General features: G+C 50.0%; 1 protein-coding gene across 2 annotated transcripts in view; it reads left to right on the top strand.

Annotated features, from left to right (window-relative positions):
* The window catches only part of Stk35 (serine/threonine kinase 35), a 40926-nt gene extending 29252 nt beyond the window's left edge, over positions 1-11674 (top strand). The window contains exons 4-5 of one of the 2 annotated variants that reach the window (XR_006849487.2): positions 7223-10142; positions 11477-11674. The gene's annotated coding sequence lies outside the window, so the exon portion shown is untranslated. Of the gene's footprint in view, positions 1-7222 lie in introns of both variants that reach the window. The other variant, XM_046433428.2, reaches the window with a different exon arrangement.
* Positions 11675-20582: the final 8908 nt, after the last annotated feature.

Below are 20582 nucleotides of genomic sequence, written 5' to 3'. Positions count from 1 at the left end.
GACTGAACTTCCTCGCCCACTGAGTTAAAGCAGACATCTGCAGCGCCCTTTCCTGGCTCTCGAGCCTGCTGGAGCCCCTCAGCCCCGCCCTGCTGTGCGTTGGGCCTACCAGTCCTGCTGCCGGAGAGTGTGTCCTTGCTGTAGGTGGACAACTGATGGGGCACAGAGCCACCTTCTCTCCATGGCGTCCATCCCTTTTAAGTGGGGATGACACGTAGGTTGCTTGAGACCTTTGGGAGAGGGACCTCACTGCCTCGCTGCCTCCTGCTAATGCTCATTGGCCTGGAGCCGTGGGGAGCCCTCGTCACACCCACGGGCTGTGTCCTGGTTAGTTTTGCCTCCTAGAACAGCAGCCTACAGAGGTTCTCCTGCTTCCTGTTTCATGGACCCATCTCTGAATCTGAATAGCGGGATATTTTACCAGAAAAATGAATGGTGACATTTCATGATTCTTTAGAGAGTTGTAGAACCTCTGCCACATCCCTGACTGGTCCCAAGTCCTTCATTGGACACCTGAAGAAATGAAGTTTCCAGAGAAGCAGAGCAAGCCGAGGTTGGAAGCCAGGTCCCCTGGCCATCGGGCCTTCATCATTTTCTTGCTTGTTACCTTAGTATCTTTAAATATGCTGCTACTTAGGAGCCCAAGACTCAGGTCGTGCCTGAGCTGTTACAGTCTGCCTCTCAGAGGCTCCATAGAGCCAACCCCCGTCTCCAGTCCTAACTTGCTTTCATGAACTAAGTCCCTGTGGCTGACTTAGGGGACATGGTTAGAGGCCATCTATTCACACCTGAATTTCAAGGGCCTGCTCCGCATAAACTGTATTTGCAGATGGTTAGATCTTCTTCTCCCTTGAGGGAAGGCCTCCTTTGAAAGCTGGTGGGAAGGGGATTGGAGAGCTGGAATCCAAACAGTAGGCTCCTGTGATCCCCAGCAGCCCATGTCTCCCACCATCTGAAGGTGTGAGAGCACAGCAGCATGGTGAGAAATAGCATGGCCTTCAGGGTCACACCCAATCCTGGCTCTGTCCCCTACCAGCTACCTGCGCATGGAGAGGTGGCCCAGCCTTCTGAGGTGAGGGTGAGTATGCCTCCCTGCACCTGCTGCTTGGATGTTCAGTGGGAGTGTGTGCAGAGCACTTGGTAATGAAGTGGGAACTCCACCAGAGCAGGAATTTTTAACCATATTCTTGTTGAAATGGTCTCATTGAATGAATGATCCTGTGAAGCTCATAAATTAATTTTGTATTCTGGCCGTTTCTATTCTATCACTCACTCAGTATCTGGGCTCCCTCTAAACACCTAACACTGCTTGGTAACCTGAGAGGCCTGGGAGAAGCAGCAGACTGTCCATCCTTAAGAAAGCTTGTCATCTAAGGGGATGGTAAGATCAGAGTACACACATGGTGAGTGGGGTCGCAGGTGTACATGCCTGATCTCTAGAGAACAGAGAAGAGGTATGTGGAGGGACGAGGAAGGGTGAGTGCTGAGTGACAGCTGGGGTGAGGGGGAAGTGACCAGATCAACGCAGAAAGGATGCTCTCACCTGAAGAGAAAACGGACATGAGACCAGGTCATCCGTCTAGGATTTTTGTCTGCACAAATGATTATTTGTGAGGATTTTGTGGATTTTCCTTTGGTGCTTATTAGATATAGTTTAAAGTGATCATCATAACTTATTAAGTGCTCTTTGCCACACTGCCTATTAATTTGCTATTACTGGTCTTCACACCCGAGACTTGAAGGCCTTGACTAGGTGGAGGTCAGAGCTGGTCATGGGGAGAGAGCTTTTGGATCTTCCTACTGCAGGGCCCACGCCCTGGACAGAACAACTCGGTAAATTATACCAAGTGATCCTCCCCCCACGTGTGGGACACGCTCCTGGATATCTGCCTTGGTCTTCCAGGTTGTCACGGACTCCTGTGAAGCTGCTGCCATGTGTGATCTTATACTTACTGGAGTCTTATTCCCCTTTTCTGTTACACCTTGCCCCTTAGAAGTAGTCCTTAAGACTGAGAATGGCACTCTTCCGCTCACTGTCTACCCTTGGTCTTCAGACCCTGACCACAGGACACACGTGTGCTATGCTGAGGGCTGCGTGCAGCACAGTCATCCCGGGTCTTGCCCTACTTGAAGCACCACAGTTGCTAGCTCCAGGGCATGGCAGGAAGCTCCACTCCGACTGATTGGAAGAGACAGGGGTGCTGGGCCCACTGAACCCTTAGGGCTTGTGTGTTGATGTCTGAGTAGGAGAAGCCAGATGCTTTGGTGTACTAACCAACTGAAGTATGATTCAGTTGGAGTTCATCTGTGACCCTGACTGATTATCTTCCCTCTGTTCACCTCAGATGCCTGTTTGCTTCACATCATGATATGCTGAGAATTAATAACACAAGCCTCAGCTTACTCATCTGCAAAATGGGGATAATTCTTAATGTGAACTTTTGTCTAAACAAAGAAGGCACAATTTATAAAGCCTCATGGGGTGTCTATATTTTATTTAGAAGTGGAGTCTCACTGAGTTGCTGAGGCTGGATTTGAACTCACAATCCTCCTGCCTCAGCCTCCCAAGCTGCAAGGCTTGCAGGTGTGCGCCACCACACTGGGCTATAGAAAAGAAATTTTTTATATAGATAAAAGGAAATGTGTAGAGTAGAAAGAATCTGGGCTTGCCAGGGGTATCACAGATGCTCAAGGTCCCTGTCTGACCAGCAGGTAGAATTCCCTGGTGCTCCGTGCCACTCTGAAGCTTGTGGGGGCGGGGGCTAGTCTTCTAACACTTTCAGCAAATAGGTCCTGATAAACAGCCAGGTTGTATTTCAGCTTTCTGGCAGAGGATGCCGAGAATACTTCTCCTCCCACCTGCTGTCCCTGGACCCAATATGACAATGTGTGGCCTAGGTCCACATCCTTCCGAGCGGGGATCCGAGGGCTGCTCTCCCCACCACCTCCACTTCTTTATTCTCATCTCCGTGGTGAGAACATAGGACAGAAATATCCTGAATTAAGCCTGGACTCGATATTAAGTTGTAGGTAGTCCAGTCTGTGGCATCCTAAGAACCAAAATGACCATCAGCACAGATGGAGGCAAGGTCGTTTGAGAGCCACTCTGCCAGGTGCCTTGACTCCTCACTTCTTGCAGCAGACCCCAAAGGACAAGTAGCACCATTTGCGTTCTCTAGTAGGGAAAGGAAGCTTGGATCATGGAAGTGGCTAGTGAGTGGCAAGGCTTGGACTTGAACCCTCAAGTGCCCGCCATGAAACCTGTGCTCCTTCCCTGATAGAGCCCTGGAAAGCCTTCCACCCACACACCCTATACTGGGGGCTGAACCCGGGGCACCTTACCACTGGGACATCCCCAGCTCTTATTTGAGACATGGTTTCACTAAGTTGGCAAACCTGCCATCCTCCTGCCTCAACCTCTTGAGTCTCTGGGATTATAGGCTTCCAGAGATTTTTAAATCCTGTGGTTACCAGACTTAACACATTTCATAAGGCAGCATGATTTAGAACCAGGATGGGGAAAGGGAATCAGTTTTTTGAATCACTTCTACTTACCTTTCATCTTCATCTGTTCAAAGAAATGGCACTTCAACATCAACAAAGCAGGAAGGCCATATTCTGAGGAGGGAATGATCCTTGATTCACCAGGATGCACTGTGCCTGCAGGTTGAGCAATAGGGGCAGGAGAAGGACATGAGCCCCTTCTGTCCTCATCTTCGTGTCACCGCTTGCCTGAGTTCCTCCCAGCTTCTGTGCTCCAAGCTGTTAATGGCCTTAATGAAAGCCTTTTGGCCCCCAGACTCCTTAGGCAAACCAGACAGCTGCTTAGCTGGCAGAGAACTTGCTGGAAAACTTCTCACTGTCTGGTTGGCAGCACATCCCCCCTTGTGCCCTGGGCACCAGACCTGTACAGAGGCACCTAAGCCAAGCCTTCCAAGAGCCCTTTTCTAAGTAATTCTATTTATAAATGCAGGGATTAAATGGGTTTTAAACTCCACTCACGCTCTTGTCTCTCTAGGAAGGGATTTTCTGTAAGAGTCACACATTAAAAGCAGAGGCTTTGGAGTGAGACCAACCCGAGTTGAAACCCTGTCTCTACCACCTTTATTAACTGCAGCCTTTCTCTGAGCTTCAGTTTCTTCAGCTCTTTTAAGACTGGGGTGACAACAGCTCCCGCCTCATAGGGTTGCTGGGGTGAAATGAGGAGGAGAAGTAACCTCTTGGTCCCTTTTGGGACACAGTGATCAGAAAGCAGTGTAGGAGGGTTTAGGTTTGCCTTGCTAAGTTGTTACCTATAAAGTACTCGGAATTTGCAGGCGCATATTAAATGCTCAATAAATGTTTGTTGCATGGTAGTTTTAGATAAATAAGAAGGCAGGATGTGTTGGGACCTTAGTCAAAAGGCTGAAATAAGAAGGATGAGGATCTGCCCACAAACCTTCCAGATTACCTTCTGCGCTAAGAGATCTCAGCTGCAAACTGTTAGAGCCGGTGACTGCTGCTCAAAGCACATGGCTAGGCTGGTCCTGGTGGGAAGGCTTTGGGCCACAGAGCTGCAGAAGTTCTGATTAAGTGCTGGGCCTACTACTCGACCGCTCTGGGATGTGGGCCGTGTTGTTCCATATTTTTGGGCCTGTTCCTTTGGTCAGACTGGCCAAATTCATCTCACAGTAATCGCAAAGTAAAGTATAGATGTCACTCACAGACTTGTCACATCACCATTTTGCACTGTGCTTAGCAGGTGGGCTTCGTGTACCTGGAGGGGGCTCTAGGTCAGCAGGAGCTCCACTGGGTGGGACAAACCAAGCTCTGGTTGAGGCTGGCAGCCTGTCAGGCTGTGTCTGGGGCAGCTAAGGAGGTAAGATGTGGCATCTTCCAGGATGAAGGGTGACCTGTGAGTGGTGCCAGAGGTGCCCAGGAGGGCCACTGCTTTAACCCAGCATCATGTGACTCACACCTTCCCTCAGGCTATGGAAAGGGCCATCCCACCTTCCATGCCCCACACTCCCTGGGAAAGGTGTGTCCTCTTTGATGGGACACACAAGCGAAAGCCAAAGTCCTTTCCACAGGGGAGAGGCAGACCCAGACCTAGGCTGTCCAGGGGGCCTCCTGACAGGAGGGCAGAGCCTTGGGAAGTGTCAACCTGGCTTCCCAGCTAGGGACCTGTGATCACAGCCGCATTACCAGCTGCCACATCAGGCACTCTTGCGGGGTGCTGTGTGGTGGGCCCAGCCATGTGCAGCCACTCTGTCCCACTGGCTTGTTGTGTAAAGCGGCCTCCGAGGCTGGGGAGAAAGTCTCAGTGTAGTTCTTGCCAGGTTTTCCTGCTGTCAGCTGGTGCTGGGGGTGGGGTCTGTTTAGTCATAGTGCATTAGTCTCTGTTCTCTTGCTAATGACCCATTACTACAGACTGGGTAAGTTCTAAAGAAAAGAGATTTATTTGGGCTCATGGTTCTGGTCTCAAATCAAAGGCCCACATCTGGTGATGGCCCTTCTTGCTGACAGTTTCAGGCAGCACAGGGCATCCTGTGTCAAGGGAGGGAACAGGCCTATCCCTCTTACAAAGCCACCAGGATCCAATCATGGGGGTTCCACCCTAATGGCCTTATCTAAAGTTAATCACATCTCAGGGCCACACCCACTAAACCCCATAGTCGATTGCTGATTATGTTTTCACTCCCTCATTACCTCACAGTGGGGTCTCCAGCATGAGCTAGGGACACGCCATATTCATACTTCCTGCCATACTTAGTAACTTACTGTTTTCCACTTAACCCAGAAGTAGGCTCTGGCATAATCAAAACGCCATACAACTATCTCATTTCCTCTGCAATATATCAAGTTGATGGATCATTTGCTTAATCATCCCTTATTTTTGGACTTTTTTTGAGTTATTGCCTCATAAGTTACAGCAGCAAATCTCTCTCCACCAAGTCCTCTCCTTATTTAGTGTTATCTGAAGCTGGATTTCCAGGAGCAGAACTGGAGGGTATGGGGCTAAGCACGTCTCAAGCTTTGAAAGTATGTGTGGCCACGAGCCTTCCAGAAGGCTCTCCCATGTTGGCTAGTGGGTGGGGCATGGTGGAGGTGTCCCTGCTTGGTGCCCACACCGAGCCTGCAGCACTGTGGATGACTGAACAAACCATGGCCTGTTGAAGTCTATCACATTGAGATTCCCTGGCTGAGGACAGTTGGCTGGGAAGGGGTGGCTTATCAAATTTCAGAACCTGCGGTGGGGAGGGTACTGTACAGTTAATACTACACTCAGCTCAAAAAAAGCGCCCCCAGTTTTCAAAGGAAGAGACCAAGGCTGATAGGTAGTAAATTATTCAGTATTATCCTATGCCCACTCTCTCTCTGAGGGCAAGAAGGCCACCTCTGAGGTGGCAGGCCATGTCATCAGATTGCACAGGCAGACAGGTTAAGGTAGAGATGGCGCGGGGCTGGGAGGGCAGGCCTCAGTCCACAGAGCCTCTGGGGGATCACAAGCACGCAGGAAAGAAGGCACTTGGAAGAACCTGGATGACTACGGGTGCAGGGAGGGCGTTGCTGCCCTGGGGCCCACACTGTCTAGGACAAGGCCATACTTGATCACGTGGCTTGGTCTGGGGCAGGCCCAAAACTCATCTCTTTGTAGGCCTTTTCTGTTCTAGGTTCCTCTAGATTTAAGTCCCTGAAGGGTAGGCTTCTTGTCTTACTCCTGAGGCCTGGCCAAGGTGGTTTCCAGATAACACCAATACTAACAGTTTTACCTCTAAAATAAGTTTTACAAGTTTTACCTCTAAAATAAGGTAGCTCAAGCTTGAGGGGGTGCTGTGATGCCCACGCCCACAGTTAGCCCTGGAGGGGAGGAAGGGCTGAGCAGAACCAGGGCTGGTGAGGCCTGTGGGGTGTCTCCTAACAGCACAAGGAAGCTAGGGTGGGAACAAGGCCTTGGGACCCATGATCAGATCTGTAGCTGCCCCAGCATGCCTGGGTCCCTGCTTCCAGGATCAGTCAGTTTTTTTTCTAACCTAAAAAACTGGGGCTCCTCAGTTTTCTTTCCTGAAAAATAAGAATGTGTGTCCATGGCAGGGTGGTTTTAGCGACACTGGAGTTACTCCATAGAAAGTATGTAGAAATCGGGCCTCATCACATCATTAAGCTTAGTGTAGTCGGTCGGGTTGGATGCTGGTGCTGAGCCTGGTGATCCCATGCCCACTCCCTGCCTTCTGTCTTCCAGGTCGATCCTTTGGGACCCATAGTCTCATCGTGTCTCCGACAGGACGGCAGAGGGTACAGGTGATGGCTTGGCTGGTTGGCGATCTCCCTACAGCGACAGCTGGATCTCCGGCAATGTGAAGCTTTTGTTTGGGTTTCCCCCTCCTTTTAGTTTTTATTTCCCCCCTCCCCCCTTTTTTAATTTAAACCATCAAGACTTTGGAAGAGCAGAGAGCTATGCTGTGGACAGGCACTATTTCTTTAAAGAAATTCAGTGTGGACAAGGCATATGTATAAATTTCACTGTTCGTTTTTATAAGGGTTTAGGGAACGATTTTGGTTTTGTCCTTCATTTTACCTCTGTCTCTCTCTTTTACACATCTCCCAGTTCTGCTCATACAGCATCTCACTTCTTGGAGAAGACCCTTCTCCCCGGAGAGCATTTTGGGTTTCTCCTGGAATGGGACGTGAAGACTCAAGGAGGCCGTGGGCCACCTCCCTACCAGATGCAGAAACTGCCGGATTCCTTGGTGGGCTGGTCCTGGCCCTTGGCCCTCGATGGGACAGAGGCGAAGAACCACCTGGAAAAGGGCAACTAGGGCGTGGCCAGGAGGACTCCAGAAAGGAGGCCTAAACTCTGGGTTTGGTTCTCTTTAAGCTCTTGGGAGCCCCAGGCCACACCAGGACTCTCAGTGCTGGAAATCTGTTCCCTCTTGTGTCCTTTACAACTGGGAGTCCCCAGGGAGGAGGTAGCATGTGACCATCCCCATTTGCTGCAGATGACTGGCCACCCGACCCCAGCCCCACAAGCCCACCTCTCTGTTAGGAAACTGTTGTGCCAAACCTCTGCCCAGGACACACTGGGTCTTCCATGGGCACCTGTCACTGCTGAGGTCACCCCTCCCTGCTGCCTCCTGATCGTCGTCTTCCCAGGTGTGCTGCAAGTTTCTAGGCCATCACAGAGACTGCCGGAGGCCACCAGCCAGTCGTGACCATTGCCATGATAACAGGGCACCCTGAACTGGCCACCACCTTCGTGCGGTGAAGGGTATGCCCTGTGTGCCGGGGTCCACGGTGTCACACCAGGACACATGTCAAGAACCATCTCCCTCTCCCCCAGGGACTTTGCTAGTGCCCGCCCTCAACACAAGTGCATCCGATGGGAAGAGAATGGAGCTGCCCTGGGCAGGAAGGTGTCTGGCAGAACAGGGGAGAACCCGTGCCTGCCAGGTGCCGGTGTGGGGGCTTGTTACCCTAAAGCACCCCTGGCTGTGACCCCTCGACGCTGCCATCACTGTCTGGGTGGCCCTCTGCTCCTGGCAGTGCTCTTGCAGCCTCCCTCTTGGGCTGCTTCTCCAACCTGGCCCTTCTCCCTGGGCGGCCCTCTGTCTGGCCCTCACATCCATAGCAGCCAGATGGGATTGGGCCTCTGGAAAGAGGAAGGAGTCATTTGTCGGGTGTTTTGTTTTTGTACCTAAACCAGCAGAGGAGTGATGGGGAGGCACCTGGAGGGCGTTGTAGTTGGTGTGAGACCAAGGGGGACTTCCCCCAAAGCAGCAGTCCTCTGGCCCTGGGGGTGTGGGAGACCAGCACAGCATGGAGCCCCTCAGCACCAGAGTTCTTCCTCCCCTTGGCCGGTGGTTGGCTGCTGCCAGCAGGATCCCACAGGCGCAGGGCCCATGGTGGTCACCTGTCTCCTCTCCTGACTTCTCAGGCAGCCTCCTGGGCACACTCTGCACTGCAGCTGGAGGGTCAGGGCATCAGGGTTCCTTAATTGAGTGCATGTCCCTTCTCTGCCCCCCCCAGCCAGTCTTCCCTGGGGGTCAGCTCTGCCTACATGAGCAAATGGGAAAAGCAAGTCTCCAACCCGGCACCCTGGCTGTGGTCATTCTGAAACCCCCCACGCGGGCTTGAGCCTGGGATGCCTACTTTTTGCCCGCCATTCTCTCCTGCTTCTCCCAGTCTCAGCTCTGTGTTCTTAGGGCCATAGCGCGTCCTCTTGGTGTCATAGTCTTCCCCTGTAGGCCTCAGGGAGGCAGCTCGGCAGGGGGATCTGCTTCCTCACCTTTCCTCCGGGACTCCCAGCCAGCGCCAGCTTGGTGGTAGGACCTCCCTCCTCAGCTCCAACTAGGGCCAGCTCTTTATCCCCAAGTGCCTGTCCCTCCCGCCCCACCTCCCTTCCCCTACTGCTCCATTTTGTCCACCACGGGTACACGGCCAGGTGGTGGGCAGCCTTGGGTCAGCCCCGGGGCCCATGCAGTCTCTCAGGGCCACTCCCTGCCACCCCCTCAGGGATTGGCCCCCTCTTCTATCTCCCCTCTTCCTCCTCCTCCCCAGGCCTCTGTGGGGCCTCATCTCAGCACCTCCAGGTTTTTTAGGCCTGTCCCAGTTCTAGGAGTTTCCACACCTAAGGCAGCACTCAGTCATCCTCTTCTCCTTGGGTCTGTGGAAAGGGTGGCTTGTTGGAGACATCTTGGCCCTGTCCCTCGTGGGTCTGAGCTCGGATTTCCCTTAGTGTGAGGCAGCCAGGACAGATCACAGTGCCTTAATCTCTTGCCTCCCCCACCAGCCCAGTGAACGTATGGCTTCCCTCCCCGTCTGTCCATCTGTCACTTGCACTCACATTCCCTCCTACCCACAGACAGCCCTGGGGGAAGGAGACCCTCTGCACTCCCACGCCCCCTTCCCAGGGCTGCAGCCAGGCACAGGTCTCCCCACCCACCTCCAGGCCACTCCCGAGCAGCTTTAGCCCAGGACTGAAAACTGCTGCAGACAGGTGCACCTTCAGCCTCCACCTCCCCAGCAGGCGTCCTGCCCCTTACCTCTAGCCAGGAGGACACGGCAGTCTGCTCTTCCAGGCTGATTCCACCTGACCCCTTTCTGGACACCGGGACTAAGGTTGCCAGCCTTAGCCTCATCTCATCCCAGGGGCATTGGGACAGGTAATGGGAACTCCTTCCTCCCACCCTGATGGGCTCTGCCCGCCTGGCTGCCTTTCCGAGGGAGTGTATCAAATGTTTACCTAAGAAATACCCTGTTTACAGCTGGAGGAGAAATGTGCCCACAGTGGGTGGAGATTTAACTCTCTGGAAAAGGCCTGGCCTCCTTTGTGGCACTGCCAGTGGTGGCCCCAGAGCGGATGCAAGCAGAGATGCCTGGGTGGGGGGAAGGCCCCTCACTGCCCCTGCTCCCCACCTGTGGTGCTAAGACCACTCCCGCTCCCCCATGGCCTCGCTCCAAACATTCCCGCCTCCCTGCTCTTTCCTCCGAGAGCCTGGGCTCCTTACATATCACTTGTCTCCTACCCTAGAAAACCAGTGTTTGGAGCAATAAGATGATTATTTTTGCTTGAATCTTTTTCTAAGAAAAGGAAAAGAGCTGGCATTGTGGGAATCTAGATGCTGTTGGCTGTTTACCTCTTTAGAAGACAAAAGGACGGTGTCTGGACTTTAGCCTTGGGGTATCTTTGGACGCTTGGAAGAGCAGGAGTCAGGCTGCCATCCCCAAAGGAGGGGACCCTAACTCTGCCCTTGCCTTGCCATAAGGCCCCTTCCAGCTCTGCCCACCAAGTGTGCCTCCCACCATTCACCCTGCCCTTGTGCTCCCCCACCACCACCACCACACACATCTGGAGGCACTGGCGGTTCTACTCTGGATGGGTCTCCCTCCCCTTGATTAGTTCTCCCTCAGGCCTGTCTGGCACACAAGATAGCTGCTGGCAGGCAGCCTCAGAACAGCCAAGCTTCTTTATCAGCTCTCCAGACCGACGGGGTTTGGAGGCCGAAGCCAGGGATACTGCCTCTTCCTCCCTCCCACACTGAGCTGGAGCACAGTGTGGTCCTGCCCTGGCCCTGAGGGCAGGGGGCTCCTGTCCTAGACATGCTCTTGAAGGGAGACCAGTCCCAGTGCACGGTAGTACTGGCCACTGTTAGCATTCACCACCGTCACCAAGAGAAATCCACTGCCATTGGCTGCCCAGGGAACCCTAGGATTGCAGAGGCTATCAAAGGGAGCCCCCCACCCTAGACACTTTCTAGGAGAGACCATGGGAGGAAGGGAGCTTATTTGGGGATGCTTTAAGTCGTCTTGTGCCCTAGCTTTAAAGAAGTCTTGTACCCCAGGGGCTTCTTCCCATCAGCAGGGCAGGCAGGATGTACAATAAGTTTTTCAAATTTGGGACAGTGTTGGGCGTGAGGGAGGTTTAAAGCCAGGCACAAAGTTAGTTTTAAATACTAGTTAATAAATCTATTTTTCTTTATTTTCTTTTTTTGCACAGAAGCTGGTAATCTAGGACCTACGTGTGAACAACTTTATATGAATATTTTTTGTACTTGGTTTACTTGGGTTGGTATGATACATTATATTTAAGTTCCTTGAACACTGTGGATCCCCCTAATGTGTATGAATGACTGAGGCTTTGTAAATTAAGGGACGTTTGTGTGAATAAAGTTATTTGATGGGGTCAAAGAAGCCATATGTGATTTGAAAATGAGCATTTCATGGTTTCGTTGTCACCTGTTTGGGAGGGTGGTGAAGCCAGCATATCACAGCACCACTGTCCTGTTTGATGGTGACATAAGGAAAGGATGCTCACCACTCAGTATTCCCATGCTTGACAAAACTGCCAGTGGCCCTCCGTGGCTCTTCCCGTTCCACACCTGGAAAACACACCTAGGAGGGCAGGAGCCTGTCTGAAGTCCTGCCTCCTCTCCTTGGGGGAGGGGCCCTGAATGGGGACCTAGACCTAAGAGAACCTCAGTGGCCTCCAGAAGGCTCTACAGCCCTCTCGGCCCCAGCCCTGCAGGTCTGTGCAAGTCCTAGCCCTGAAGAATTTTTAAAGTAGAAAAAAGGTCACCGCTGCTGGGCTGGGGATAGTGTTCTAGAAAAGCATGGGCTCTATCGAGGGCCAAACTGACAGGGTGAGCAAACCAGGCCACAGTGGTTGGGTTAGGGATGGGGGAAGGAGCACATGGCCCATCTCCTTTAGCCTGGTCCAACAAAAGCCACATTCCATGAGGAATGGAGTCTGGAATTGGCTCAAAACCTTCTGATACCTCCCCCCTGCTACCTGGGCGGTGGGATGTGTGCCCCCTCTGCTGATGAGAAAGCCCAGAGAAATCAGGCCACTGGATGAGTGGGGGGGACCGGGAAGAACAGGGATTTGTGCCACTTCCAGTTGGGACTGGTAACAGCCGTGCTGAACCTATTTGCTGGGGTATCGAGGAGGCGGTGGTGGCTACCTTTGGAGCAGTAGAAGACTAACCAAACGCTGGGTGCAGCAGGCAGGCCCTCAGCACATGCACCTAGTTTCTAGTTTCCCAAAGAAGCAAGGTTGGGGACTCCTGAGACCTGGAGAATGCTAGGCCTGACATTCTGGCATCATGCAGCCTTGGTGAAGCTTACCTGTCGTAAGGGTTGATGGTTAATGTGGAGCCCACCATTCAGGGCCTTTCTGAAGACCTGTAGACCGTGGAAAAATAAAACCACCAGAGGCCGAGTCAGAACTATGGGATGTGAGCTGAAGGGAAAGATGGGACAGGCTTGCCACCTGACCTGGAAGTCCACGGACCACACTCCAGGACCAGGGTTTGGGCTCCAGTGGCTGCTGGGGATGAAGCTTCCTGAAAAGGATTCTCTGTCCATATCATGGACAGTAACCTGGGCGTTGAAGAGGACAACCCACACGTTTTGGGTTTTTATTGATAGGTTTATTGAGCTAATTCACCCTCTCAAAAGTGTACAGTTCTGTGGGATTTAGTATACTGAGGGAGTTGTGTCACCATCACCACTAATTCCAGAACATTCTTTATCTCCTCAAAAAGAACCCAGTACCCATGAGCACTCACTTCCCAGGTGTCACACGGGCAGCCCCTGGCAAGCTTGCATGGATCTACTTTGTCTTTGTCTTTGGATTTGCCTGGGCATTGCATATAAATGGGATTACACAACATGCATCCTGATTATCAATATTTCATTAATGGTATTCCATGGTGTGGATATACCACAGTTTATCAATTCATCAATTAATGGGTGTTTGGATTGTTTCCACTCTGGCTAAAGAATATATTTTTGGCCAAACTTTTTCAAAAAGGCTGCACACTTATAAATTCCACCAGTAGTGTATTTTTTGCTGTACCCTCTTCCACATTTTTTATTGGTGCATCCCATCTTTCTTATGATAGGTGATCTACCAGATGTAAATGGTCGTAGGTCGTAGATGTCCATCTATCCTCTGTCCTATTCATGGTGAATAAGAGACATGCTTTAACTTGAGTCAGTCATTTAATGGTTCAGCCTGGCCCCCTGCTTAGTGGAGATAAAGTAACGCAGACTGGCTCTGCTGTCTGAGGCACGCCGTCTTTCTGGCTTCGTTTTCTCTTCCACAAAGCAGTGAGTATCCACTTTGAATGATGGTTGGCAGGATTGAGGGTGTTTGTGGAAGATGCATGGTGGGCACCCCTTCAGTGTCCCAAGCCCTGTGGATTAGGGCAGAGTTCAGAAGTGAAGAGGTGGGGAGGAGCTCAGAGTGTGTTGTTTGGGCAGGGGTGACATGGAACCTAACATAACCCTAGGAGGATCTGCCGAGGGCCATGATCTACAAGGCTGAGAGGTGTCACTGTGACCCTGGAAGGAAGGATCTAGAATATCAAACTAGGCCAGTTTTCATGTCAGTGGAAGGAGTTTGACCTCTGCGTCCTCACTAATCACCCCCGCCCCACTCCCAGGGATCCTGGCTTCAGACCCTGGATTAGTGGTTCGAGAAATACCCGCCCCCAGCCACCTGCTGGCTGCCAGCAAGGAGCTCCTAGTCTAGAGGAGGGACTCAGAAGAAAGAGGCATCATCGTGACAGGCCTGGTCTGAGGGAGAGGGAGGCTCCAAGGGCCTGGGCAACCCTGGAGGCAGAGGGGAGACTTCCTGGAGGAAGCAAGGTCCGAGGGGCCACACTCAGGCCACCCTGCTGCGGCCCTGAGCCCTGCTCCTCCAGGGCCTGCTGTAGCACCCAGCTGTCACGGCCCAGTGTTCTAAGGCCCAGTGGGCACATTCCCTCAGCCTTTCCTGCCTTTCCAGCGTCTTGAGGGCAGCTTCTGAGTCTTCCAGAAGGTCTTTACCTCATGACACCCCAGCTCAAGGATCCAACCGAGGTCCCATGGCACCGAGACCCCCTCAATTCAGTGTCCACACAGATGTCCTTTGAAATCAGTAAAACGTTGGTGCCAAGGCTCCAGAACACTAGGGACTTCCATTGCCCCCAAGGCACCTCCCAGCCCCTCGCCTGGCCTGTGGTCCTTCCCCACCCTGCTTACTCACCAGACCCACTTGTCCCCGCTCCCCTCAGGCTCTGCCCCCAGCCAACCTGGCTTTCTTGCTGTCTCTCAGCACAGGGGACTTTTCCAGCCTGGGGCCCTCGCATTGGCTGCTCCCTGCATTGGTCCTTCATTGCTTCCTTGCTCATCACCCCCTTAAAGGAATACGCCCTACCATCTCTACTTCTTTAGCATGCTCTATTTTTCTTTATAGCACTTAATCACTAGCAGGAAAGTTTTATATATGTACATATGTATAATGCATATGCAGATGTATACACATATAAATAAAATCTCTAGATAGTTCTTTAAGCAGAGCCTGACATGGCACACAGGAGACATTGTGGCACATTTGTTAAGTAGATGGACAAGAACACGTTCTATCAGAGCATGCTATTTCACTGCAGTGGAACGGGTTTTGGGGGGCCTGCAGGGTAGGGGGCAGCGCCTGGGTAGGAACCTGGAGCTCCTGAACCCTGGCCCAGCCACTGGTGGGCCTGCAACTTCTCTCCATTCCTGAGACTTAGTCATAGGCTACTTCATTCCTGCCAATCCCTGAGAAGTAGGAACGAAACCAGCTCCTTGAGAAGGAACTCGCCAAGTGTGAGCAATAATATTTCGGGGGCTTGATTTCTTTCATCTGGATCAATGATCAGCCAGGGCAAAAAAGTCAACATGTCAGGCTTTGCAGATCCCGGGGCCGACTGCAGTTCGTCAGCTCTGCCATCATGATGTACAGGTAGGGAATATGTCAGCAGCTGAGTGTGGCTGTGTACCAGTAGAGCTGTAGTCATGGGTACTGAAATGTGGATCTCACATACTTTTCACCAGAGTGTTACAAAGTCGTGTTCTTTTTCAATTATTCAAAACCACATGACCTATGTAAAACCACACGCCTCCAGTGGTCTAGGCTTGCCCCTAGGGAGCCGTGGCAGATAGCATGGTGCGTGGCATAGGGGTCCAGAGGGGTGAAGGTGAGGCCATGTGCGTGATGGCGATGGCAAGATCCAGGCCCTAAGGTTCTGCTCATCTCTAGATGGTTCCTTGGCCTGTGAGGGAGCTACATGTGGGGAAGTGGATGTCACCAACCATCCCACACAGTCATGAATCCAGAAACAACAACGTGGGAGAAGCAACTGGAAGAGGAGTCAGGATGCCGGATCCAGACCCATCCCTCCTGACAGCTGTGCAAGAGGCAGCAGCTTCCCTCCTCCCTGGTCTAATGGGCTTCTGGAATCAAACAGAGGGTTTGGTTTGCCACTTTTGACCTCTTAGTCTTATGACTTTGGGCCTGTCGCTCTCTGAGCCTCAGTTTCTTCACTTACATAATGGCCATGATACCAGCACCTGCCTCAGAGATTTTTCTGAGAATTAATGAGATAGTGCATAGAGAATACAAAACAAAGTACCTGACCAGCAGTTAATTATCCATAAATGGCATCTATTGATAGTATTTTTAAAGAAGAAAAACATTTTATAACATGTTCCTCAAATAGTCAACGGGGAATGCTGTGTGTTTCATTTCCCTCCTGAAGTCCCTGTGCATGCTCTAGACCCTGAGCAGTGCTGTAGTAAGAGCTGCTGGTCAAGCTTTCTCAGATCACTGACGCTTCCACATGGAGCACCTGCTAGCGCTGCCTGATTGACATTGCAGAGAAACGCTTCAGAGCCCACTTGCTGGGCCAGCTTTGCAGCTTTACAACCCTGATTCCCTCTGAAGGCGTGTTGGCTGCCCCATCCTGTTTCACAGGGGCTAAAGTCACTTCCTTCTTGCAAAAGCCTTCAAAAATTACCTCAGCTTGGTCAACTGGTTCCCTGAGGGCAGACCAGAAGATGAGGAATTTAATAACAGGAGATGAGGCCCAGGCAACTTGAATGTGGTAAGAACACTGAACAGTCGCCCCAGCCAGCAGACCAAGGGCATTGCCCAAACCCGGGCATTCCTGGTTCCCATGTTGACTGGGCCCAGCCGCCCTCCAGCTAGTGTTTACCCAGAGCCCAACACCGGCAGGGAGCCTTATGCCAGGAGGCACCTGTAGATCAGCGATTCTGTACACAGACTCTACCATGAGTTTGCCCAGGTTCAAAGCAAGTGGCTCTACTACTTTAGGACTCAGTTTCCTCATTTATAAAATGAAGATAGTAACTTTACCTATGTCTGTGAGGATTAAGTATTGCTGCACAAACTGGAGAGCACAAACAGCAGCAAGTAGCTTTCATCACCCAGGCCACCTCCTGGTTCAGGATGGCTGCTGGAGCTTCAGACATTTCATCCTAATCCCAAGTAACATGAAAAAGAGAGGGATGAAGGAGACTTTCCCTCTCTGTTTAAGGAAACTTCCCTGAAGATAGACAGACAGACAGACAGACAGACACACACACACACACACACACACACACACCACTACCACTTACATTTCTTGGCTAGAACTTAGTCACTTGGCCACAGCTGGTGCCAAAGAGGCGGGGAAGCAAAGGGGACAATGGTTTTGTTATTGAGGCTGAGGGGAGATATTGTGACTAGCTGCTCTGGCGTATCGAGTATGCCTCTGGCTTATTCTAATAAAGGTTCAGTATTACCATTATTAATAATAGCTCTGCAGATCTAGTTTCAAAAAATAAAGATAAAAATAAGGAAGTAAAAAAAAAAAAAAGATATAACTAAATCAGCTCTTTCTTGTAGCCAGATAGGATCCAGGGTGTCTTTATCAGAGTCGGGACAATGTCTAGGTTACAGTCCCAGTTCCGCCATTTCCTGTGTGCTCTTGGGAAGTTTACCTAAACTCTCTAGACTTGTCTTTATCTCTGAGATGGAGAAGATAATAAGAATACCACCACAGGATCATCCTGAGGGCTAAGTAAATAGAACTAACGGGCTCTCAACACTGGAGTGGGGGAAGCTTCGACCCCTTCCATGGACGCAGAGAGCTTCTAGATGTACACTGTTTTCTTCCTTCCTCACCTGAGCATTCACTGAGCACCTCAGTGCGGGGCACCAGGGTTGAAAGGTGAAATATACACAGACCCGTGTTCCCTAATTGTACGAACATCTCTTGAGCCTGTCCTGTGTGCCAAGCTCTGACCACAGGACAACAGAGTCAGGTGCAGAGTCATGTGGGCATAGAGAACAGATCCGAGATCTCTGATTTCAGGGAAGGTGGACCCAATGTACAGAGACGTGGGGCCTGGTCCCAGCTCTGTGGGTGGGATCAGTCTGTACATTTTTGTCCCATGATTGTGGACACGCAGCGAAGCCAGGCCTGAAAATTGGGTTGGGAGAGGAGGCCACCCAAGGCTAGCATAGAAAAGAGGTTCTGTATTTTCCCGGGTCATCAAATGAACAGTAATCTGGAAACAAAAGCCACGGTGCCTGCCAACTACACCCGCCGCCTGCACCCCGGGACCAAGCCAGTTCTCTGCTCTCTGGGTCCCCAAACTTGCCTCCTAGGACTGTTTCTTTGAGACTTTCCTATCTACCCTCTTCAGCCAGCTTTGGAAAGCATTTAGAATAGCAACCCTGCCCATCTGGGTCAACTATTAATTTATTTAATCTTAGTTCCAAGTGCTTCTTCAATATGCACTCCATGGTGAGTCACCAAATGGCTTTAAGCATTTCTTCTGTAAGTGAGAATGATTTTAAGTTCTCACTGGAGGACATACACTGATAGGACATTGCAGGAGGGAAACCAGGGGTCTGCAGTAGATTCTTACCCTAGCCACGGGCCAGAACGTGATCTGTCTGCATCCTTGCAGGCTCAGCCCAGAAGTTTCCTTTATACAACCCTCTTTTTTGGGGGAAGAGAATACGAGGGATTGAACTCAGGGGCATTTGACCACTGAGCCACATCTCTAGCCCTATTTTGAATTTTATTTAGAGATAGGCTCTCACTGAGTTGCTTAGCACCTTGCTTTTGCTGAGGCTGGCTTTGAACTCATGATCCTCCTGCCTCAGCCTTCCAAGCCACTGGGATTATAGGCATGGGCCTTCACATACAACCTTCTTGAAACCAAAGTTCCTGTGTGGCCCACGCATAGCTGCCCATGGACTGGAGAATCCCATGCACTGGTAGCACTTCTTCACGTAGGCTCAGGTCAACTCTGGCTGAACTAAATCACCCAACTTCTCTAACACCCATGGACTAAACTACACTTTTTCCAAAAAGGTCCAAACCTCTTCTAAGTGTGTTCTTACTTGGGCACTTATGAAAAAATTAAAACCAACATTCCAACATCATATGTAATGATAAAAACTGAATACTCTCCTTTAACATCAGGAATAAAACAGGATGTCCACTCTTGCCCTTCAATATTGGACTAGGGTTTCTAGCCAGTGCAGTCAGGCAAGAAATAAAATTAAAGAAATAAAAGGTGTGAGATTACAAAAAAGTAAAATTGCCTTTATTTGCAGAAGACATGATCCTCTATGTAGAAAATACCATGAAATCTACAAAAAAGCTACAAGAATTAAGTTTGGCAAGGTTGCTGGATACAAGATCAATGCACGACAATCAATTGTATGTCCCTATGCTCGCAATGACAAATCAGGAATTGAAATATTAGAAAAAATAATACCATTTATAATATTATCAACATGTATGAACTACTTATGGATAAATCTGGCAAAAGATACAAAAGATGTGCACAGTGAAGATTATAAAACACTGCTGAGAGAAATTGAAGAAAACCTAAATAAAGGGGAAATGTAAGTCAATCCTCATTATTTATGGATTCCGTATTCATGACTCTGCCCACCCACTACAATTTCCTTGTGTGGTAACAGTGAATATCCTGACCTGCAGGGCAGCAAAAAAAAAAAAATGAGTAGTAGCCTGGTACATACATTTCCAGCTAATGCCAACGAGGCCACTCCCTGACTTCTTATTTTATCTCGCATGCTATAAACAAATGTCCTTTTCAGTCTATTTGATGCCACATTTTTCATATTTGTGCTTTTTTGATGGTGATTTAAAATGGTCCCCAAGCTACTTGTATGTGCAAGGAGGTCGCAATGAGCCTTAGAGAGAAAATGCATGTTTTAGATCAGCTTTGCTCAAGCATAAGTTACGATACTGACGTTCATGAATTCAGGCTGAATGAATCCACGCAGGTATTACATAAGGGACCTTCAAACAGAGACACATGTAAATCAAAGAATGTATATTAAATAGTTCATGAGAATGTTGTGACCAGAAGCTTGTAGAAACCTGACCCTGTTTCCCCCTAAAAACAATGGTTCAGTATTTGCTAACTCAGTGTTCACAGAGACTCTGTAGAACTTAATTCCAGCAAATAATGAGAATCAACTGTCCTGTGTTCATGGGTCAGACACTCAATATTGTTCAGATGGTAATTCCTCTCAAATTGCTGGAGGGTTCTAATCCTATACCAATCAAAATTTCCTGGGGCATTCTGTAGAAATTGACAAACTGATTTTAAAGTTCTCATGGAAATAAAAAGGACTTAAAATGGCCAAAATCACTCTGAAAAGACGAAAGTAAGGAAACACAGTACCTATTTCAAAAAGCATTATGAAGCAACATTAATCAGAACAGTATGGTATTGGCATAAAGATAGATGTAAAGATCAGTAGAACAGAATAAAGCATCCAAAAATAGACTCACACACGTTTGGATGACTGATTTTTTTTTTCTGGGTACCAGGGATTGAACTCAGGGCACTCGGTCACTGAGCCACATCCCCAGCCCTATTTTGTATTTTACTTAGGTCCCACCTCGGTGTTGCTGAGGCTGGCTTTGAACTCGTGATCCTCCTGCCTCAGCCTCCCGAGCCACTGAGATTATAGGCATGCGCCACCACGCCTGGCTTGGACAACTGATTTTTGACAAGGTTACAAAAGCAATCCAGTGGGGGTAGTGTGGCCTTTTTAATGAATGGTACTGGAACAACCAGATGACAATAAAAAATGAAAAAAATTTAACACTTCAATCTATCCCTCACGTTATATGCAAAAGTTAAATCAAAATAGACTGTATAGGCCTCACTGTAAAACCTCATATGATAAAACTTCTAGAAGAAAAAAAAATTTTTTTGAGAAAAAGGAAAAAGAAGGTTTATTA

The sequence above is a fragment of the Marmota monax genome, unplaced genomic scaffold, assembly GCF_021218885.2.
Source record: "Marmota monax isolate L192 unplaced genomic scaffold, Marmota_monax_Labrador192_F-V1.1 WCK01_AAM20220418_F8-fsc00014, whole genome shotgun sequence".
NCBI classification, from domain to species: domain Eukaryota; kingdom Metazoa; phylum Chordata; class Mammalia; order Rodentia; family Sciuridae; genus Marmota; species Marmota monax.
This window is presented reverse-complemented; position numbering and strand designations above follow the sequence as displayed.